The sequence below is a fragment of the Corvus brachyrhynchos genome, unplaced genomic scaffold (genome assembly GCF_000691975.1).
Source record: "Corvus brachyrhynchos isolate BGI_N302 unplaced genomic scaffold, ASM69197v1 scaffold10, whole genome shotgun sequence".
Classification (NCBI taxonomy): domain Eukaryota; kingdom Metazoa; phylum Chordata; class Aves; order Passeriformes; family Corvidae; genus Corvus; species Corvus brachyrhynchos.
The window spans coordinates 450,791-464,892 of NW_008236180.1; the positions used below are offsets into that span (position 1 = coordinate 450,791).

Here is a 14,102-nt window from a genome sequence, read left to right on the forward strand (position 1 = left end):
GTAAATTAAAGTCTCTTTATACTTTTAATAGTGTTTGTAGTTTCACTTGGCTGCGGTACAGGAATGACACATGTCTATTCAAATGGCATTTGCCATCCTGTTGATGGTTGCTGATATTCTTCATGCCTCTATCCCCTAACTAACTAGACCATGAGTCTGCTGCAGTCACAGCTTTCCAATTTCCTTAAAATGTGCTTTTTTTTCCTTGAAATAACTAAACCAGGATTTAAGATTAAGGCAATTTTTCTGTCCTTCCTTCACTAGGTGGTGACCCTGTTTGTGTCTGCATGAATCTACTAAATGTCCGGTTCTGCAGTGTCCAGAGAGATTATTCTTGCCATGTCTGTTGCTTAAATTGAAGAGTGGGTTCTTCATCTCACTATGCCTTGTACAGTGCAGAACACCTTTGTATTTTTTGGACTAAGAAAAATAAAACCTCTATTAGGAAGAAAACCTGTATTTTGTGCTGTTGGAGCAAGCACCTTATATATTTTACATTAAATCATCCCAGCTTTTACATGCTCAGGTCCATTTTCATTTCTATGCATTTATATCCTGTCTACCAGTGCCTTAACTTTCAAATGGGAAATTATCCTCCAAAAAGCCCAACAGTTTAAGGAGGACAGAAGTGAGACCTGCGGTACAAGGCTTGTAGAGAAGCTGTGTGTAAACTCTACAGACTCAGGAAAAAATGTCAATATCAGCATCTACTTAGTATATTTCAGATAAAATACTGCTTTTGCAATGTCTGAAAACATGGCATAAGCATTTTATTAGATCTACAACTGTAGATCTGACTATAAGGTCTTGTGCTAAATTACCACACGTTCAACAATGCAGGCTCCAGAGAAATTTGGAAAAAAGCCTCTAAGACAAATCCAAAATGAGTCTCTGCTGGTTTGGAATTTTTGCTTTTTTTAAAAATAAATTTTAGTAAGGGATCACTGAAAAGTGCATTGCCTTGAGACTGACATAGAAAAAAATTATAATGCTCTTCTCTCTCATGGAAATCTGGAGCTCTCCAGCAGTTTAAGTCTCTTATTCCTTCCTTTTAAGTTCATAAGAACTTAGTCCAAAACTTGTCTGCAACCTAGGACTGACTGCTGACTTGTTAGAGTCTCTGTCCCTATTGATATTAAATGGAGAAAATTGTGCACGAAGTGGATAAAAAGAAAAGATATGTGTCTGTCAAACTAAAATGACAGTATTTGGAGCTGGCAAGAAGTCAGATCTTAGAATAATTTATGTTGGTGAGAAAGCTTAAGGGTCTCAATGCACATAAATTGGCATAAGACTTAAGAAACGCAAATATTTGTAAGATTCTCCAATTTAGTAAATGGATTCTTAAAAACTAAGGGCTGAATAGCCTCCCCATGTATATAAAGAATGTGGCAGCACTCTGCAGACCTCCGCAGAGCATAACATGTAGTGCAAAGCATTTCTGCAGAAAGCTCTTATCTCCTTGATACTCCTCCCATATCTCCTCATGGATGTTGTGGGTCCTTGCCGCAATGCTTTCTATCCAGCCAAGCTGTTCCCTCCATTTCTCCTTCATCTGAAAGTGTGTTTTTCTGCATTTCTAGGTTAAATGTTCTTCTTATGCTGATAGGTGACTGGAGGAATTTTCTGAGTGACTGATAAGATAGAGATGCCCCTTTTGGGGAGTAGCTAGCACGAGGAGCATTGTACAGCTGAACGGGAATGCTAGAATTTAATGTCTGGTTCTGTCACCAAGGCTCAGCTGTCACCAGTTGTTTACTTATCACGCTATTTTCTGAAGGATAAAATATTCCAAACCCAAACAAAGTCATAATTTAAGGAGCAAGAAGGCCTCTGTGGAGTGTCCGCTGCTCTCCGTGCGAAGAGGGGCGTCTCTCTGAAGGTGAAGGCTTCTCCCCAGCCCTCATTAGCTCCGTGCTCGCTGGCAGGGCAGGGGCTGGAGCTGCTGACAGGGAGGTGATGGAGTGTCTGCCGGAGCCGTGCGTGGCTGCGGGTCAGTGCCCGAAATGTGAGAACAAAATGGGCCCGGGCGCTAATGACTGTCAGGTGCGCGCCAGGGCCTGCGGGGCGGCCGGGAATTAGCGCTTGGCACAGGGCGCGGGGCTCCTGCCTGCCAAGTCAAACACAACCGGGGCCTCGTGTAAATAAACAAGGGCAGAGGGAGCTTTTCCTCACACTGCTTGTGCACGGAGCCCGCGCACACGCGTCCCATCGCCTGCACGCACGGCTCCTCCAGGGAGGGACACCCAGGGAGCTCCCAGCGCCGTTGCCCATTTACAGGCCAAGGGACAGAGCCCCCTCCTTGCCAGGGGCTGTTAAATCCCCTGGAGCATCTTTTTCCTCTGCTTCCTTGCCCATGCAGATGCTCACCTTGTAGGGTGTTGCTTTCCTTACCTCAGAAGCTGTCCTCCTGATCTCCCAGGGCGAGTCCCCTTTCAGACATCACCTCCCCTTTTATATTCCCAGCCCTCTCTGATGCACACCAAGATTACATTTCTGCTTTGGCCTGGATTATGTTTTCCAGGCCAATATATTATGCCACTTTCACACTTCCCTCCCTGCCCCATCTGGCTTCCATCCTACCCCCATAAAGATTATTAATATCGCCTGTTTCCAAGCGATTTATTAGCAGGGGCCTAACTGGTGCCATTTCCCATTTTAGTAGAGCACTGAAAATAATCCTGAGGAGTGTGCCCAGCTATAAAAACGTACTTATACTGTCATATTTGCAGTTTCAAACATGCACCACTTGATAGTCTCAAAAGTGCTGTTTAATTGGGGTTTATGGGTTCTAATTAATTATACTATGTAAAAAAATTACTTGTCCCATTACAGCTCTCTGTGGTTTACTCTGAATAGCAATGTAATTTAGAGATAAATTGTCCTTCTCTATCCCCCTGCTCCCTCTCTTCCAAGCAAGTTCCAGAACAGTTTAATTCTCCTTTAACCCAGCAATGAAGCTGAGAGAAAGCAACATTTTGTTCAGGGGACACAACTTTTCCCCATACCCATAAACAGCTTTAAATGTGACTCGAAATGGTTCCATGTTATTTCTGCTGAATCAGGCTGGTGAAATTATGAATAATCCTGCGGCTTTGCACAGCTCGGGTCTGGGAGGGCTGGGATGTTGCAAACACTTGAAAAATGATGGCTGCTTTGTGTGCAATGTGGATTATTTCCTCTGATTATACAGAGGCAATAGTGAAGGAAGGTGAGACTGAGTGCAGGTTTTTTTGCTGGATGAAGGTCTAGGTTGAGATTTCTCTCCATGAACCTGTAGGAAAACAGTGTGGTAAAGGATCTGCCTGCCTGTATGGCATTTTGGTGTGACAAGCAGCAGAGGAAACCTCTCAAGTTAACTTTCCATTCTCTCTTGCAGAATCATGAAGCCTGGATTACTCAAACAAATTTTGAGGCAGTTTTCTGACTTTTAAATGCTTCCTGTAATGACTTTGTGAAAAATGAGCAGCCAAGCAGGTAAACTCGTGGTTGTTTAAAATATACTATTAAATTACATCCCTCAGTGTAATAAATTTGGTCTCATGAGGGAAAACATGAAATATAGTAGAGCTGAATTAGAAAACATTGTATCCTGTGACAAGAGGGGATGGCTTTAAACTGAAAGAGTAAGTTTAGATTGGATATTAGGAAAAAATTCCTCCCTGTGAGGGTGGGGAGGCCCTGGCACAGGGTGCCCAGAGAAGCTGTGGCTGCCCCTGGATCCCTGGAAGTGTCCAAGGCCAGGTTGGACAGGGCTTGGAGCAAAGTGGGATAGTGAAAGGCGTCTCTGCCCATGGCAGAGGGTTGAAATAAGAGGATCTTTAAGGTCTCTTCCACCCCAAACCATTCTGGGATTGAATGACTTTATCTGGAAACTTCATTAGGGAGTCAGAATGTTAATTAATGAAAAAAGACAGGGCAAAGAAACCTTTTTAATTTGCCTTTTACAGGCAAGTGCTACTTATTTTAGAAATTTCATGTCATTTCAAACTTTTGTGTGTGGCAGATACCTCCAAAATTATACCCCCAGCCCTAGGAAGGGAACTTGGTGACCTCTCCATGTCCCTGCTATTACTCTTGGCACTAAAAGGTTATGATTCCTAATGTGACTGCACAAATGAGTGTTCACTGGATCAAAAAGTTTGTTAGTCAAGCTTCACTAATTTGCTTATTTTATAAAATTAATAACCAACATGTCAGTTGCTGGAAACTTGGATCATCCTGGGTGTCCAGATCAGTCTGGTTCATGTGCTGGAACAGAAGCTGTGAGAACTGCCAAATGAAGAACAAAAAAAAAGGAAAAAAGAATCACCACAGTCACACACATTACTTATCAATCTGAAAAGTAACAAGATTTATACTTTATATATAAGAATTTTTTTTGTTAAAGTAATCCTCTTGTGCAGTAAAATTAGTTAAAAGAAATTTTAGTGCATGTATCTAGTTGGTTATATTGAGAATAACTACACCCTGCAGTGTTTCATGGAATGAGTTAACAAAACAGAGCCCAAACCTGAATAAACCTGAAAATCTCTGGGCAGTGTTTGGATAAGTCCAAACAAACCTGAATATCTTGGTGTTTGTACAGTGTTTATATTTGCTTTTACATGGCTTTTACTGCCTCAGAAAGCCATTTATGGAGAGGAAACAATGTGAAACCTGCTCTTCTCATGTGATTTTCATCATCCAGAGATTTAAATAAGTGGGATCTGCTCTTTTCGTGCTATTCTGTCCCCATAAATTACTCCTGGAGGCATTAAAAGGGCTTGTGAAAAACACAGTAATAAATAGCCAGAGCACAAATACAAATGTTGCAAACTGCTCATGCTGCTGTGGCAGCAGCTCTGCTGTGAATTTATTGAGCAAAACTGATGAGGGACCTCCGTACCTGTGTCAGCTCTGCTCTGTGTGGAGCCTCATTTTACACCGCTGAAACCCATGCTAAAAATCCTTTTTTTATGGGATGACTTTTATAACAGCATTGCGATTGCTCAGGAGCTGACTGGGTTACTCTGGTTATTCCAGAAGAGCAGAGGATTAAGGAAAATGAGGGGAGAAAGGAAATATCAGCTGCAAAAGGATTTTGTAGCCCATGCCACCTGCAGCAGCTCCCTGCCCTGGGTGGACCGTGCCTCTCTGGGCAGGGACAGCGAGGTTGTGTAACAGAGGAGAGCTCTGCCAGGTCCTTTCTCCTGACACATCCCAGACCACAAGTATGGCCCCTACATCTGAGGGAGAGGAGCAGCAGGGGCACGTGTGAGTCATGGCCCTCATGACAGGGGAATTCCTTGCTGGCTGCTGGCAGCTGCCACGCTGAGCGGTTTCCACTCCCCGAGCATTACGGAAAGAGCCCTTCTGAGCTGAGTGCTGAATTCTGATTTCTCACCTCCCTTCAAAATAGAAGATCCTGACATAGGGGTTTTTTTGATTAAACAGTTCTCATGACTGTTCCTTTGAGAACTGGGAGAAGCCCAGATTCACACAAGCCCCAGCGTATCCTTCAAAAGGTGACTGAGTCAAACTGCCTGTCCCCTTGATAAGAAAACAATGAACAAAATATTAATCAGCAAAACTGCCAGGTTGTCTAACTTTCTATGGCATTTAATTAATGCAAACCCTGGTTTCATCTCTTAAAAGCCCCCTTGATCTGCCGACAAGTGTGTGTTCTGTGCTGGGAGCTGAGGCGGGCTGGTTCTGCCTGCTGCAGTCACTGCGTCTGTATGGGAAGCTCAGAGCTGCTGCTCCTTCTTATGGGAAGCTCAGAGCTGCTGCTCCTTCTTACACAAGTTGGTGGTCAGTCCTTTAGGTTAAAAAAGTTCAGATTCGGGTCTTCTTTCAGGAGTGTATGAAATGAGACAGACCTGTGCGTGAGGAAAGAGCAGAGCTCCACTCCTCACTCTGCTCTAAGTGGGAGAGACAGTAAAAGTACCTGGAAAATGAGGATACATTCCTGAGTATCACTGTATTGAAAATAACACATAGCACACTTAATAAGTTTTTTATTGCAAAATGTAGATGCTACTGCAGTCGTATTTTTGAAATAGCTGGTGGCGTACCTGTAACTAGGATTGCTTGAAACTTTCCAGGCTACTTTATTTCCTTGTAATTCTGTCAAGCTCCAAATACTCACATTAAAATTTCCAGTGCTGGTATCAGCTCTGGTTGATTTACTTAGAACAGTTTCAACCCAACACAAATAAAATTTTAAGGGAATTTGGAAGTTTGAGGCAAGGGAGGCATAGGTGTTCTCTCGATTCAGAATGAAATGAAATTATGAAATAACTGAATTTCCTGAATACTGGAAATTTGGAGCTCTGCTTCTACATACTCCTTCAGCAGGGAATGTTATAAAATACAAGTGGTTCTGATTTACCCAGGCACATGTATCCTGATTTCCTGAAAGACACAGTCAGAAGGCTGAACTGAAACCTATTGGGAAGATTTTTGTTCACCTTTAATTTTAAATTGAAAACTTTATAATCATTTGGGCATAATATACCATGCCAGGTACCTTTTTCAGTCTTTGGCAAATTTTGACTGATTTTGAATCAGGAACAGGAGTATAAGTATACATGAGTTTATATTATTACACATATATAATAACATTTTTATCCTATATATTATATTTATCATATATAAAATACATTCATATTTTAGTTTAAAATTGCATTTGTATATAAAATTTATATTTTATATATATATACCTATGTATAAGGGGGACTGTTCTCCTTGAAAAGCTTATTATTTAGAAATGGGTATCGGGAAATCATGAAATTAGGGTTTCCTGCAAAGTGTTTATTTGGCTTCCCTTTGTACCTGTGCTTGGTCTAGTCTTTAATTACTTGACCATGCGCTATATTCAGCAGTGCACCCTGGTCTAATTCACTTCAGAAGGTGGAGCAGCTCAGGACATGAGTCAGAGCTGGGGAGAGCAGGAGGCTGATGCCTGACGGACTTTGCCTGTATTTGCTGTGGAAGCAGGGAGAGCTTAGTAAAAGGCAGAGAATTGAAAAGAAAATGTGAGATCTCATGGTTCAAGCATCTGAATCCTGCAAAACTTTCATCCAGTCTCAGAGAAGTCAATTTGAACTAAATTCTTCCCAACTGGCTATTAATTTTATTTTGCTTCCTGCGTTTCCATTTGCAGAGTACACTGCCTGTGCTATTTCTCCTGACATATGAAGCTGTACAACGTTAAACATTCTGAGAAATCAATTCCCAGACATCTCAGTTTGGGGACCCATCTCTAGCAGAATGTTTTGACCTGAATCTCTTTGTGTTTCAGTTTCCCATCTGTTAAACAAGAATAATAATATCCTCTCGTCTTACAGGGTGTTGTTAGGAGAAATGAGGGTTGTGAAGCACTCATACGCCATACTGATAAGAGCCCTAGAAAAACACACAAGAAAATTAGCAATTGTGTCTTGCAAGCAGGTTTGGAGTAGTATGTGGTAAATGAGGCCTCAAGCCACATGCTGAATAATGACACTGAAACAAAATATTGAATATCTGCTCATTAAGTGAACACTGTCCATCCTGAGGTAGAATCTGGAAAACAAGGCATAATTCTATATTTAAAGAGTGACTCATAATGCAGATGAATAGGGGTTTATGGTTAACCTTAGTTCTGACGTTTCGATCACTTGGGTTTGCAGATCTAATGGGTGCATGTGCAAAAGGATACCTGTGCCTAAAAAGATACAAAATCTGAGTTCAAAAATGCTTGTTGTTCAATGAAATATGCAGGATCTTCATTCTGGTCTCTGCAAAGGAAATGTTTCCTGGTGCCTGGTGGGTTTTGGAAAGACACTGCAGCTCTCCTGTTTGGGAAAGAATTTTCAAGCAAATGTTAAAGTGTAGCTTGTTACCTCTCCTTTGTTTTTAAATGATGAGAAAAGCTTTACAGCTGGGAAGGCTGGTAGTGGAAATAGTTTTGAGATTAATGCTTGGATTCTTGCACACACCTGGATGGGCTCCTGCAAAATTTGCATGGGGAATTACAGCACATTCTGTTATTAATACTTCTTCCTATGGCTTGTGGAAAAGGGAACTCCTAAGTTCTGTAGCAATCAATTGCAGAGCTTCCACAGAGCTAGACAGAGTACTTATTAAAGATCCAAGAATATTTTGGCAGAATAACAGAAGGGTATTAATTGGCTATGGATAAATTCTGTCTGGAAGGTAAACGAAGGGGTTTTTAACCGTCATAGCAAAAGGATTCTTGAGTACCTTCCCTTTGGGAGGAGACATGGAGTTTCCTTTTTTCCCTCAGAAGATGTCTGGTAAAAATACAGAATGGGTTTGCAGAGCTGAAGATCTGTATGAGGGCAAATAGGGCTTAAGACCCTAAGAAATCTTTTTCTGGTCTCATATCTGGTATTTCTTATCGCTAAAAGCAGTCCTCACAAGGTTGACATTTATTTTCTCCACACGGGAGAAACTGACTCCTGGAGGGATGAAAGAATAAATCCAATCTCCTCAGCTTCATTAATGAGGACTCATGAGCAGAGCAAGGAATCAGAAAGACATCTTTCCAAATGAGACAGGTCCTAGGTATGAAGGAGTAAAGTGCTCTGCCTTCTTGTGCCCCTCTACAAACCCTTCCCTGCTTTCTGAAGGATGGAGATCCCCATGGAAGAGGGATCCAGCATGATGCAGTGGTAGATGCTGTCTGTACCCCAGCGTTTGGTCTCCTCTTCCTTATTCTCTGCTGTTTGCAAAGTAGGCCTGAATTGGCATTGGTGATAAAGGCTCCTTCCCAGACACAAAGAAGAGAGGAACAATTCCAGGCCACTTTGTAAGTCACTGGGAACAAAACATAGCTGCCCCTGCACCTTGTGAGGGGTGTACAGTGTGTCTGATTGCTTAGCCATCAGCAGGAGGCAGCTTAGGGTGAACACTTCCTGCTGCTTTGCCGCTATTAAGATCCAGCAGTACCTTGATGTTTCCTCACTGGCAATAATTTGCAGGATTAAACACTTCAAGCCACTCTAAAATTAGTTCCAGGAGGCATTTTTCGCTTTCATTTCAGAGCTCTCGTGAGCCTTTCCTACGCTGTAAGCCTGCTACAGCTAATTACCTGATGGTTACAGTGCTCCAGAAGATTTCAAATATCTGTCTTTTCCACTGCTCTAAAGACCCAAGTGGGGTTACAGCACAGAACTTGTACCAGGAGTGTTTGCCAAACACTGTAACGAGCTCAGACAGCTTCGTGAGATGGGCAAATAAACCACTGCAAACAAAATTACCTTCGTCCACTGTCTCCATCCAAGATTCAAAGCAAACTTATTTTTGCACCTTTAAAAACATCTCAGAGAGCCACTGAAAGTAATGCTTTTATGTCTTGAGCCCTCTCCATCTCTCTGACCTATTGGATAGGCTCCAGAATCACAGTACACATTTTCAGCCTCTAGTGCTGTGGTTTAAGAGTTTGCGAGGAATATTTGGTATTTTACTTTGAGAACACCTGAAGTGCATGGTGCTTCTGTTTGTCCAATGCAGGCATGTCACTGTCAGAGCCAGAGGTAGAATAATTTTTGGAGAAGTGAGAAATCTTATCACAGCAGAAAAAAAAAAAAAAAAAAAAAAAAAGCACAGCTGGAAGAAGGCCCTCTGCAGAAATCCATTGGCAGCAGAAGATACAGATTTCTTGAAGATACAGTTCACTCTGCTTGGTGTTTCTGGCCACTCTTTTTGGCCCATGCTGACTATGGCCATGTCATCATCCTTTCTATTTTCTTCCCACCCTTCCCTGGACCCCTTGAGATGTTTCACTCTCTGAATATGTGTCATGTACAAAAATCTTACTCTCCTGACCACAGCAGAAATCCAGAGGGGTTTGTTTCTTTACTTGTGATTTCAAAGGCTGACTTTTTTCCACTTGGCACCATGCCCCAAAAGAAATTATCTTCCTCTTGTACTTCTCCCAGTCATCACTGCTGTTAGGATCATTTAAAACCTGCTTGCTTATTGCTTCTGAGGCATCAAGGCAGGCCCAGCTTCATCCACCAGTTCCCAGCCTTAATTTTTGAGTTTGGTGTTCATGTTGTTAAACTGACTGCAATTTAAAACGCATTTCATGCAGCCAGGACCAGAAACAGATATTTTTACTCTTTGGGCCATCAGCCAACAAACTGAAGTTGTTCCTTCATTTACTCTGAATAAAAGATGTCCATCACCTTCAGGGAGGCACTTGGAGAAGCTGCCCACCACAGTAGCTCAGTGTTTCATCAGCCATTGCTGGGAGCCTCCAGCACATCTCACTACCTCAAGTCATGTTTTTTTACCATAGTGGCCTAATGTGAAACAAATTGTAATTGCCAAGTCCCAGTAGCAGGGCTTGGCTGTTTCAATATGATTTTCACTTGGAAATGATGTTTGAAAACTGGGTTCTGAGAGTGAGACCCAGCTCCCTTTGAAGCCAACAGGAGTTTCAGCCTCCACTTCCACAGCCCAAGGGTTGGGCTCTTTGTTCTTTTGTATAGTGCAGTTTGTGAGTAATTCCTATGATCCAAGTGACAGGCTGGATTTTCTAACATGTTTCCAAACTGTGCTTCTTCTGAGACCAGATTCCTGTACTGCCTCTCCCAAAATAAGGAGCATGGATGGAGGAAATCCGTTCAAACTGAGTAAACAGCTCGTGAGGGTAGGCCAGCAGGATTCATTCATGCTCATTCAGCCCAGGCTGGCTGGTTTGATTCCAGTTGGAGCACTCTCTTCATTACAGGCCCCCTGGGGAATGTTAATCTGTACAGTATAAACATTTATAAACATCTACTAAATCATTACACTTCAGCTGCCCCATAAACACTCCTGAATGCTTTCCTTAGGCAGCATTGGTTGGGTAATGTGTGGCTTTTTGGAATGAGTTTACGGGTGTTTGGCGCTGGTAGAAATATGGGGAGAGGGCACGGGAGGTTAAATAACATTGTTTAAGCTCCATGTCTTTTTTAGGATAGAGACAGAAGCGGATTGTGATGAATTAAGGTGGGCCTGGCTGGTAGATGCTGAGGACAAGCCCAGGTTGTAGAGGGGCTAAGACAGCCTGTCAGCTTTGCACACTGGATTTTAGTGATGCTGTTGCCAGGAACATCACAAAATGCACTTCTCACCAGTCCACTTGACATTTCCGGGCCAGGCAATACGTCATTATTCATCTATAACTGCAACAGAAAGTGCCTCTGAAAGAACTGCCTGATGCAAGGGAAAAGTGTAGACATAACTTCAGAAAACTGAGCCAGAACTAACATAACGCCCAGAACTGCAATCAGCTGGGCTGCAGGCCCAGGGCTCACTTGTATGTGTTTACAGGACAGATAAGTATATATATGTACTGGCAAAAATAAGTATGTTTGTGACCCAAAATGAACATATATATATTTGTGAAGTGAACAGGAATCAGTTTCAAATGCACACCTAGCAAAGCAAGCCTTGAACTCTGTAAAGCTGAACTTCTCAATTTTTTTTGTGATCTGTTCCCTAACCTGAAGGTGCTGGCATGACTGAGCATTCCCAGGACTGGGGTCAGAGTGATTCCCTCCCCACCTGTAGAAGTTGTATTGAATATAGAAATAGTAAGTAAAAAGCAAACAAACTAGCCAAGCCTTCCCATTATCAAATGGGTAAAGGAAAATTCCCTCAATTATTATTTTTGCTTGTTTGCAGAGGTCCGGAAAAGCTGGGAACTGATAGAGGTGTCATTAATTACCGTGAAGATTGTGTTCAAGTAATGTAACCTTAGCAGAAGTTAAACATGTTGTATGTGAGAGAGTGGTGTTTACTGACAGCCTGATGAGTAAGTAACAGCTTGATTTCTAAAAAGCGTCTTAGAGAAAATGATTTAATTGGCTATAATTATATCATATCCTACACTTGAGTGAATATGCCTGTGTGCACAGATCTGGTTTACTTGTACATGTTACAGGTATGTGGCTGGGCACAATAGCTCATCTGCAGGAGCTGCTAACAAGAGCCTCCCTTTCCATCTCCTCCCTCTTGCATTCATAACACACAGCCACTGCCTTCCAGATATGACTACACCTATTTGTGAAATGAGAGCACAGAAAACAAGATTTTTTTTTTTTCCTAAGTGGACCTAGATGCACAATGCATCCTTTTCAGAGCCCCAGGGCCATGGAACAGTGGCTGTGACATCTGCAGACTATGGCCCACTCTGCCCTGACCTGCTCGGACACCAGCATCAGGCCAAAAATACCTTGCAAGGAAATGGGACAAGAAAAATAGTTTTATTATTCAAGTTTACCAAAACCTCCCTAAAACATGAAATCAAACCATAGCCATCATAGGCTAAAGGTGACTTTACCATATCTGCACTTCCAGCTTGCAAATCTCCCTATGTGTGTGTACGTATCTCATCAGTAGTAGAGGGTGATTTTCCCACAGCTTTTCTGTGGCATGTAATGAGGTGAGTAATTTAAAATCTTCTGCGTATGGTCAAGGTTTGAGCTCACGGAAAGCATTACACATTATTAGTTTCAATTGGTCTTTTAACATCCCTCTTAAAGGGTCAATAAATGAGATTGCCTAGAGGTAAAGCCGTTGTTATCATGTGTAGGGTTACAGTCACAGCTGGAGGGCACGGGCAGGGACAGGCTGTCTGTCTGCCTGTGTAGGAGACTTCAGTCACCAGTCAGGGTTCTATTAATTTTATAGTGCCTTAAATTCATATTCTAATTATGAGAAATAAGCAGAGAGAAAGAGAGATCTCCTTTTAATATGTTTTTAAAAATCTGGAGCCTATTACCCCACTTAATTCCAATTATATTACAGCTGGACTTTTATCTCCATACACTGCAAATAAACTCAGGCCAAGGTAACTGGGATATATGCTTCTAACTCAAAAACAGGAACCTGTGGGCAGTAGACAGAAGAGACCAGAGGAACCAGCGTTAAGCCTCAGGAGTGTCACATTATGAATTTTAGGTTTTCTTTTTTAAATATCTGGGCTGAAATTTGGTGACTTAATTCAAAAGCAAAACTGAATTCAGTAGTCTCACACAAGCCCCTAGTGGAAATCATTTATCCACTTGGAAAGATCACCATATGTTTTACCATGATGAGGTCTTTGATAGCAAAGTAAGGCTTGGAATATCCTTAGCAAGGATGACTGGGAGATAGAAGCTTTTAAAAGTGAAGGGTGATGTACATCATTTCACTGCTGCCTGGGGTGAAGTATGATACAGTACAGCAATTGCATAGATGTGGGGAACCCAAAGCTGAAAAAGTGATAGAATTTGCCTAGTGGCTTGATTAGTATTTACTGAAATGTTCTCAAAGTCTGAAACTATGTTATTTGGATACTTCAGCTCTGGTTTAAGTGCACAGAAAGGAAAGCTCGCACAACATGGTTACTATAGAGGCTTTTCCATTGTGTTAAAAAATACTAGAAGAGGGGACTGCAAACATCACTTTATAGGACAGTGATGAGACTTACAGGATAAGTCTTAGGATATCAAGAACTCAAGGTGTTTTGCAGGCACAAGGCTGGTGCTTCCAGCCATGCTTATACTGCCCAGTGACCAAGACTTTCAGTGGCGTGTCTCAGTGGGTGTTTACCTGGGCATTTAAGATGACTGGTGTAATGTAAACTTCATTAGAGCCATTTAATATTGGCTGGGCATGATCTACTGCAGCCTTTGCCCGTATTTCTTCATAGCCCTGAGGGGTGGGATAGTGGTGGTGGGCACTGTTAGTTTAGAGAACTGAACACCAGCTGCTTAAAACCAGTTTGTCTCAGGCCCCTCTGCAGTGAGGCTGCGAGAAGGTGCTCTGTGTAAACCTCAAGCTCTTTTCTTCCAGCTGTGAGTAAAGAATGGGATGTACTGCAGCACCTTCAGTCTCAGGTCTGGGATGGGACACTTTCTGTTGGCTTGGCATGTGGTGAGAGCTGTCCCCGGGCAGCCAGACAGTCTCCAGGGAGAAATGTGTGCCCTTTGGTGCCACTCCTGCCCTCTGCTCCTCTTTCCAGACTTCTGGGTTTCCCTTGACTAACCTTGTCCTTGTGAGCACACTTAAATCAGCACTTTCTTCTCTTTTTTTCCTCAAATATAAATGCCATTAAATGCTCACTGGAGTCACTGTTG

At 42.3% G+C, this 14,102-nt stretch overlaps 1 long non-coding RNA gene across 8 annotated transcripts in view; it reads left to right on the forward strand.

Moving 5' to 3' along the window:
* The window catches only part of LOC108446335, a 129,580-nt gene that overhangs the window by 67,920 nt on the left and 47,558 nt on the right, over positions 1–14,102 (forward strand). For all 8 annotated transcript variants that reach the window (XR_001861502.1, XR_001861499.1, XR_001861500.1 and 5 more), the window contains 3 exons: positions 3,380–3,477; positions 11,490–11,573; positions 11,665–11,794. This is a non-coding gene — a long non-coding RNA (uncharacterized LOC108446335). The remainder of the gene's footprint in view (positions 1–3,379; positions 3,478–11,489; positions 11,574–11,664; positions 11,795–14,102) is intronic.